This window comes from Plecotus auritus (genome assembly GCF_963455305.1).
Source record: "Plecotus auritus genome assembly, chromosome: 1".
NCBI classification, from domain to species: Eukaryota; Metazoa; Chordata; class Mammalia; order Chiroptera; family Vespertilionidae; genus Plecotus; species Plecotus auritus.
In genome coordinates, this window is record NC_137770.1 from 35,094,692 (window position 1) to 35,104,673 (window position 9,982).

The window sequence follows — 9,982 nt, forward strand, 5'->3', positions numbered from 1 at the left end:
CTCTTTTCCTCTTTGAAATCAATAAAAAATATATTTAAAAAACAAAATTGGAGTTCTCCTTTAATAAACAGATAAATCTCATGGCTCACATAGATTCTCATGGCTCTAAATCTCATAATATTCAATATGCCAATCATGCAAACCACCACTCCCCCACTCACAGTTTCTGATACACCACTGCTGCAAGACACAAAGCCCTCTTCTTCTGGGCCACTCAGTTGATGAGCTGAGATAAATATCTATTAGGCTGGGCACTGTAGTAGATGATGCGGAGATAATATGCACAGAGTACAAAAGTAGGAGGAATGAGGGAATGATTCATTCTACTTTCAGGCACATGTTGAGAAAAGATGATGCCTGTATTTTGAAAGTAAAATTGTTTACCTGACAGAATGGAGAAAAGGGAGAAAAGAGCAACAGAAGATGCAATGGCAGAAGGAACATGTGCAAAGGCACAGAGGCATAAAATACACGGCTAATTTTAGTTAGGAGCATTGGACTCAGGTCTTCCTAAGTTTCTCTGCATATTCTTTCACAAAATATTTCATAGGGTGAGTTACCTCTGCAGATGGCTCATCTCATCTATTATGCCTTGATTTTTCTTTTTCTTTCTTTTTTTTTTTTTTTAATTCTGAGGACACTTTCTCTGAGCCTGTTTTCTAGACTCAATACCACTAGGTAATAACTGAAGTTATTAATATCGCTATTCTGGAGAAATGTTCCTTAGTGCCAGTTCAAGGCCCCGCTGGTGACTCACCATGCTATTGTGTACATTCAGACGTATTCTCTTCTCTGGCATTCAGCGTGTTTGTAAGATGGCCTTGTAAAACCTTGCTGGTTAGTTTTCGGTTCTAGTTAACAACGGGTTTGCCAGTTTTCTACCTTCTGTCTTTAGTCCCTAACTTAGGGACAACACTGCATTAATTTAGCTTGAGTCTGTTTGTTTTTGGTTGGTTGGTTGATTTTATTCCAGTAGCCTTGTTGATTAAACTAGTCTGTATGTATGAAGTTGCTGCCTGTGCTTTCATTTCTATTCTCTAGGACAGAATAAAGGTGCTATATTTTTTTAGGGGGTTTGCAAATAATGTAGCTTGACCCAGGAGTTAAATGAAATCTTTATAGATTTAACCAAGTACTCTTTCCGTGGAGACCCTTAGTGGCTATGAGTCCCACAGCGGCCCGAGCCTGGCGTGATTTTACTGTCACTTAGCTGGACAGAGCTGCAACACTCTGCCTGGAAACTCCTTTTGAAGTTGGATTGGGTTTTCTACAAAGTTTGAAGGCTGTTCCAGATCCAAGCACCATCTGTGAGCACCTGCCAGTGTAGTTTTCTTTTGCTTCACTGTACTTGACTCGCACACCTCTGCTGTTACATGTAGAGTGTTGTTTCCATTTCTGACTGTCCTATTGCGTATATATAACCATCATTGCTACCATTCATAATGGCCAACAAAAAACGGAATGAATAAGGAGTGAGTGTCGATTTTACGAATACTCATTTTCTTCATGGGGCCTGAACTAATTACTTGGTCATGGAGTCTCTGATAGGTTCTCGGCATCCATCTGGCCATACAAATGTACTCATTAAGAGATGCTTAACTCCTCCTGAGTTAGGATTACTTGTTCTCTACAGAGTGTGATCCTTTTGCTTCTGGTACTGCTATGTCTGTGCTCTAAGTTTGACCCCTATCTCGCACTGCTACCAGAGACAGTGTTAGGGGTGATTCTCACAAACAACTTCGTGAGATGAGAACCATTTATATCCCCATTTTACATGTGAGGGAGCAGAGGATTACAGAAGTAGAGTTACTTCTGACTCTAAGACTGGATCAAGAAGCAATGTATGAGTGGAAAGTATCTGGTTCCTGTGATGATCTGGGCACATCCTCAGGCTATATGTAGGAGACAGTAATGTGATGTGGTTAAGAGTTTGTACTCAGACCCCAGAGTGCCCTGTGTTAAGTCCTGGCTGTATCACTTATTACCTCTGTGGTTTTGGGGGACAAGTTACATAACCTGTCTGTGCCTTGGCTTCCTCATCTGAAAAAGAATTGAGAAATTGCCAAAACCAGTTTGGCTCAGTGGATAGAGCGTCGGCCTGCGGACTGAAAGGTCCCGGGTTCGATTCCGGTCAAGGGCATGTACCTTGGTTGCGGGCACATCCCCAGTGGGGGGTGTGCAGGAGGCAGCTGATGGATGTTTCTCTCTCATCGATGTTTCTAACTCTCTATCCCTCTCCCTTCCTCTCTGTAAAAAATCAATAAAATATATTAAAAAAAAAGAATTGAGAAATTAATAGCCTTTACCTTTTAGATTGTTATAAGAATTAAATGAGTTCATACAAGCGAAGCACTTAGCATAGTGCCTGGGACATGAAAAGTGCTCAAAAAGTGTTAACCGCCGCCATCATCATCATCATCATCATCATCATCATCGTCGTCGTCGGAACCAAATTTTCCAGGTAGTAGGAGTCAGATGAAATGAGGTCCAGGGGCGTTAGTCACACAGATTTGTACTTACATCATGCTTTCTGGTGTTCAGAGAACTTTCGCGTTCTTTATCCCTCATGTTTTCATCACCACAACACACAATTGTCTGGTACAGTCAATTATGCCATTTTTATTTTGTAGATTCACCTATTCAACACTCTTATGTGCCAGGCACTGCTACGTTCTGAAAATCCAAAAAATTCAAAGGAAGATCTTATGGTTCCTTCTCTTATATTAACAAGAGTTGTGTTTGGGAGTGGATTTTGAAGGGCCATTTTATATTCTACATTTTGAATTTATGTGATAAAAATATGTAACTTTTATGGTCAGGAAAGAAAAAGGTGTGGTGGGGAAGAGTCTAGTGGGGAGGTAGGCATGCAAATTACTAATTACTAGTTGTATTACTAATTACAATACAACTGTCACAGTGAAGGTAAAGACAGGGTCAGTCAGTGAACAGATAGAAGCACCAGGAGGAAAGTCAGAGTAGTGGCATTCAAGCTGAGACAGGAATGTTGAGTAGAAGTTGACCAAGTGAATGTAGAAAGAAAGGTGTTCAAGCAGAGGAAGCATGAATATCAAGGAAGCTACAGATTGTTGTGTTGCTTGACATGAAATGAAGGACAAATGATATAAGTGAAGGCTGGTTAAGTAAGCAGAAGCCAGAAAATGAAGGCACGTGCTAGACAGAGGTTTTCAAAATCTGCCCTATAGGTATTGGGTGCCCATGAAGAATTTTATATTGGAAGTTAACATGGTCAAAATGTATCATTCCGTTGCCAATGTAGACAGTGGGAATTGATAATTCTCTAAAAGGCTAAAGTGGTCAAAGCAATTTCAATATCAGAACTCAAATCTTTTGACCGAAGTGTAGCAGATTTTCCATTAAACCATACTGACTCCTCTATAGGGCAGACTATACAAGGTCCCCTATTTACTGTATTAGTCTGCTAGTGTGGATTTAAATTCTTGACTGAGGAATGGGGAAAGTTTTCACAATATCACTAAGGAACTGGCCTATTAGAAGATCCTTTTCTCTTGAATACCATCTCTTTGAATGGAAGAGAGTTTACAATTCATTCATTCTTCAGGTATGTGCAGAGCATACTTTCCACTGAACAATTTGTTCTAGGGCCCATATTCTTTAAAAATTCATGCAAGTTTTGTTAAGTCTAAATTTAATTTTTATTGATACAGTGTAATCCCATTTCCTCCAGTTCCTTTCAAAAGATTATATATCAAGTCCAAAGATGTTTGGACAGTAGCCTTTAGCAGAAGAGCTTGCTTTCTCTATGAATTAATGATTATATTCAGTGTGTTTAATGCTCTCTTTACTTCCACATTCCTGTCCCCATTTAGAGAGGGCATCAGTCAGCAAGCTGGCCAGCAGAGAATCTTCACTTGGTGTGACAATGCTTTTGCCGCCAATGTCTTCTACCCAGGGCCCATAGCGTCTGGCAGAAAAGGGAAATGCAGTCCCACACCCTCTCTTAGCTTTTCCTACCTAGAGCACTGTCCCATTAACCTGGTAGGACCTTATTATAACTCCAAGGGTTCTCCAAGCTCCCCAAATCCTCATGATCCTGTGTTACAATCAGAGCTTTAGTTTGAATTTATCCTAGGGATCTATCATTGTTCTGGCAAAATTTATGTCATTGAATGTCTCTTTGCCATGTGTTCTACTTCCTGCTTGCTGAGAGAAGTGCTAAACTATTCCCTCTCATCAATGACAACACCCAAAGTTCAATTTTTAAAAACTGTACCCAGGAACATGATCTTTTATTCATGCACTCACTCATTCATTTTTCCATTTCTGAGTGCTAATTACATGCCAGCCACTGTGCTAGTGACTTGAGGCTCTGTATTGAACAATGCAGATAGGTTCTTCCATCTTGAAGCTTCTGATCTAGTGACCCTGATATTGGGGTGGAGGGGTGTTAAAAGTGAAGAACAGCTTGTTAACTGAGACTGGGTGGAAATGGAAGCGTCTACAGTTGCCAACATTGTAATTAATGCATGTTAAGTAAGAAGTTTAAACATTTTAATGGTTGTATCTGAGCATGATTGCTGTCTTCATTTAATTAGAGGGAAGGCAATATGCTGCCTCTTAGCATACTGCAATAGAGTCTGCGAGAAGGGGGGCTATTTCTTCTAAAGTTAACATGATTCCTAAAAAAACCTAAATAATAGAATTACCATATGATCCAGCAATCCCACTTCTGGTTATATATACCAAAGAATTGAAAGCAGCGCCTCACAGAGATATTCGCACACCCATGTTTAGTGCAGCATTACACAATTGTCAAGATGTAGAAGCAGCCCTAATGTCCATGGACAGATGAATGGATAAAGAAAATATGATGTATACGTACAATATATACAGCCTTAAAAAAGAGGAAAAGTGTGTCATATGCCACCACATGGATGAACCTTGAGGATATAATGCTGAATGAAATGTCAGTCCCAAAAAGCAAAGACTATACGAGTCCACTTATATGGACTCTCTAGAGTAGTCAAAATCATGGCCACAGAAACTAAAATGGTGGTAGCCGGGGGTTGGGGGCAGGTAGAGGGAGAAATAGGCTGGAGAGTTTCAGTTTTGCAAGGTGAAAACATGTTAGAGATCTGTTACAAAACGATAGTTAACTATTAAACTGTACATTTATAGTTTTAAATTTAAGAGGCAAAATTTAGTATTGTGGGATTTTTTAATTTTTTTAATTTTTTAATTTTTTGCTGCAATTAAAAAGAAAAATAAAGCCCAGGTGATGTGGCTCAGTGGCTGGGTGTTGACCTATGAACTAGGAGGTCAAGGTGCAATTCCTGGTCAGGACACATGCCGGGTTTGTGGGCTCAATTCCCAATATGGTGTGTGTAGGAGGCAGTCGATCAATAATTCTCTCTTATCATTGATGTTTCTATCTCTTTCTCCCTCTCCCCTCCTCTCTGAAATCAATAAAAATATATTTTTTAAAAAAGAAATAAAAATGAAAACATTCTAAAAGTTAACATGGTTAACATGGAAGCAATTACTGGTGTGATAGAATGAGTAGTGCATTAGAGTCAATTTGAAGATTGGGGTTATAGACTTGGCACTGCCAATTTCTAGCTGTGTGACCTTGGGCTTGCATTTAACCTCTAAGCCTCAGTGTCCTCACTGGTAAAATGGAGATCATGTCACCTACATCAAAGAATTTTGCAAGGGTTAAATGAGGTAGGTGATGTAAGTGCACGTTGGCAGAGCCAAAGCCCTATGCAAATGTAAGGCAGTTGGATGTGATGATGATGAGTTTCTCTATTGAGAAGAGAAAGTTCACCGCTGTTGTGCCTGTCCACACCTGGCATGGGGCATGTTGAGGCACCAACTTCAGCTTCTCTTTTCCGTTTTTTCCTGCTATTTTCCCCACTTCAGGGTTACAGATGTTAAAAGTGGAATGCCTAACTTGGTTGTTGAGCCTCTTACCAGCAACTATTCTTACTGACTTCTCTCCAGCCAAGTTCCACTTGTCTCAATTTTTTGTTTTGTTTGTTTCAGTTAACTCAACCAGAGAATTGGGGAGATTAAATACAGACAATTGAGAAAATTGAATAGCAATGCAAATTGTTGGACTGAATCCTGACTAGGATAGGACCCCTGGAGTAGCCAGGACCCAGCCGGCCCTTAAAGGAAGGAAAAGATTTGAATAAACAAAATAAGTGGGAATGGAAGGAAGGGTTAGCATTCCTGCTGGGAGGGAACCTCATGAGCAAAGTTTGTAGGAAAAAATGAATAAGGAAAGCTCACAGGACAAGGAGGACACTGCCTGCTTGAAATGATTGAGTGTGAAAGGTGAGGGAGTACACACAATGGGGACTTCAGTAGCAGGCTGAGGGTATTTTATGCAGTGAAGAGTTTAGTCATTTTGGTTTGAGAGTAGAGGAATGAGCCGTTGAATGTGGGATTTAGACCAAACTAATTCATGGACATAATGCAATTACAATAAAGTCTCAATGGGTTGTTTAGGATGGCTCTACAAAATTATACTGAAATTCAACCAGGCAAATCATCAGGTGACAATAAGTAAGATAAAGATTTAAAAGCGTAATTAAAGAGGACTTGCCTTATCAATAAATGGTGGTGGGAAAATAAGTTATTTATTAAAAACAATAAGTAAGATAAAGATTTAAAAGCGTAATTAAAGAGGACTTGCCTTATCAATAAATGGTGGTGGGAAAATAAGTTATTTATTAAAAACATCAGTTTAGGTTCTCATTTCACACCCATGTTCAAGATGTAGAAGCAGCCCAATATACCAAAATTAATTCAAGCTCAATTAGAGAGTGTAGTGTAAGAGAAAAATAAAGCAAAAATTAGAAGGTAAGATAAATTATTACTTTCTGAATGAGTAAGGAATTTTGAGAGACACACAATCTCCTATATACTGTGGTGGGATTGTTAATTAGTACAATCATTTAGGAAAGCTGAAGTTGAAGTTGAAGAAGTGCTACCCTATGACCTGATTCCACTCCTAGATTCACACAGAAACCATAGTACACAAGATGTGCCTAGGAATGTTCACAGCACCACTGTTCAAAAACAGTTAAGTGCTGGAAATAACCCCAAATCACAAAACAAGGGGATGAATGAGCTGCAAAACATTTTTTTCTTAATTAAAAATTTTTTTCAATTATAGTTTACATTCAATATTATTTTATATTAGTTTCAAGTGTACAGCATAGTGGTTAGACAATCATATATTTTACAAAGTGTTGTTCTCCCTGGTATTTCCAGTAACCAACTGGCAGCATACATAGAGGCCCAGTGCATGAAATTCGTGCACAGGGGGTGTGTGTCCCTCAGCCCAGCCTGCACTCTCTCCAATATGGAACATCCCTCTCACAATCCAGGACTGCTGGCTCCCAACTGCTTGCTTGCCTGCCTGCCTGATTGCCCCTAACCGCTTCTGCCTGCCAGCCTGATCACCCCCTAATTACTCCCCTGCCAGCCTAATCGATGCCTAACTGCTCCCCTGCTGGCCCGATTGCCCCTAATTGCCCTCCCCTGCTGGCCTGGTCACCCCTAACTGCCCTCCCCTGCTGGCCTGGTCGCCCCTAACTATCCTCCCTTGCCAGCCTGTTTGCCCCCAACTGCCCTCCCCTGCAGGCCCGATTGACCCTAACTGCCCTCTCCTGCCGTCCTGGTCCCCCCCAACTGCCCACCCCTGCCGGCCTGGTCCCCCCAAACTGCCCTCCCCTGCAGGCCTTGTCCCTCCCCTGCTGGCCTGGTCCTCCCCCAATTGCCCTCCCCTGCAGGCCTGGTTGCCCCCAACTGCTCTCCTCTGCTTGCCCGGTCACCCCTAACTGCCTTCCCCTGCAGGCCTGATTGCCCCCAACTGCTCTCCCTTGCAGGCCTGGTCCCTCCCAACTGCCCTCTCCTGCAGGCCTGATTGCCCACAACTGCCCTCCCCTGCTGGCCATCTTGTGGCGGCATCTTGTGTCCACATGGGGCGGCCATCTTTGACCACATGGGGGCGGCCATCTCGTGTTGGAGTGATGGTCAATTTGCATATTACCTCTTTATTATATAGGATTATATAGGATCATTGACTGTATTCTCTATGCTGTACTTTACATCCCCATGGCCATTTTGTAACTGTGGATCTATACTTCTTAATCCCTTCATCTTTTCAGCCAGTTCCCCAGCCCTCCTCCCCTTGGCAACCATCAGTCTGTTCTCTGTATCTATGAGTCTGTTTCTGTTTTGTTTAGAATGTTTATAAATGGACTGTTATGTAGCAGTGAAAGGAAATAACCTAAAGCAGTGGTCGGCAAACTGCAGCTCTGTTGACTAATGAGTTTGCTAACCACTGACCTAAAGTGTCTGTATCCTGTTTAAGAGCACATCATATTGAGTGAAAATTGTTACAGAGAATACATATAGTACAATGCCAATTATATGCAATCCTAAAGTATGAAAAAAGTACTACATGCTGCTTAGGAATATGTACATATTGAATAAAAGTATGACATTATGGGAATAAAAAGCACCAGATTCAGGGGTGTGGTAACTTCTGAGAAAGAAGGGATGTGATGGAGAAGGTTACACAAGAGGTTTCCGCAGTGTTGGTATTTTAGAGCTGTGTGGTAGGTACATGGGTATCCTATATAATAAAGAGGTAATATGCAAATTGACCCTCATGCCCTTGCACAAGATGGCTGCCCCCATGTGGTCAAAGATGGCTGCCACAAGATGGCCGGCAGGGGAAGGTAGTTGTGGGCGATCAGGCCAGCAGGGGAGGGCAGTTAGGAGCGACCAGGTCGGCAGGGGAGGGCAGTTGGGAGGGACCAGGCCTGCAGGAGAGGGCAGTTGGGGGCAACCGGGCTGGCAGTGGAGGGCAGTTGGGGGCAACCGGGCCGGCAGGGGAGGGCAGTTGGGGGCGACCTGGCCGGCAGGGGAGGGCAGTTGGGGGCAATTGGGCTGGCAGGGGAGCAGTTAGGCGTCAATCAGGCAGGCAGGGGAGCAGTTAGGGGGCTCTCAGGCTGGCAGGCAGAAGTGATTAGGGACAATCAGACAGGCAGGCGAGAGGTTGGGAGCCAGCAGTTCCGGATTGTGAGAGGGATGTCTGTGGGATCGGGCCTAAGCCGGCAGTTGGACATCCCCTGAGGGGTCCCAGATTGGAGAGGGTGCAGACTGGGTTGAGGGACACACCGCATCCCAGGGCATGAATTTCATGCACTAGGCCTCTAGTTTGTTATATTATTCATTGTGGCACTTTGTAAATCTAAAATGTTTTGTGAAATAAAATTTAAAGGCAATATATATTCCTTATAGCAAGTTAAAACAATATCTAAGTATGTAATTTAACTTTTACCACTCACCTCTGACCTATGCCCAAAGGTATTCAGTTAACAGTTCCAAGTATATTCTCTCAGACCTTTTCACAATATTTACCTTTTCTAGATAGCTATATATTCCAGACATCAGGTGTTTTCTAATATAAATAGGGTTCTATTTTACCTTTAATTCTGAAATTCTTGCTTTTTTGCCACTTAATATCATAGATACTTTGCCATGAGTACCTATATGTCTCCCTTATATATAATGGCTGCATATTACTCCATAGTGTGAATGTGCCATAATTATTTAACTATCCCTTGACTGATACATATTTAAGTTGTTTCTATTTTTTCTTATTAAAATTGTGCAATGAATATCCCTGGTGAACCTTAGGAGTATTTTTATTTTATTTTTAAAATTTATTTTTAATTGATTTGAGAGAGAGAGAGAGAGAGAGAGAGAGAGAGAGAAACATCAATGTGAGAGAGCTACATTGATCTGTTGCCTCCCGTAGGTGCTCTGTGCTCCGACTGGGGATGGAACCCACAAGGACCTTCTGATATATGGGACGACATTCCAATCAACTGAACCATGCTGGCCAGAGCAAGAGTATTTTTGTCTGTAAGATTTCCAGGAGGAGGAATTTTTTTTTAGGCAGAATAACATACTATTTTAT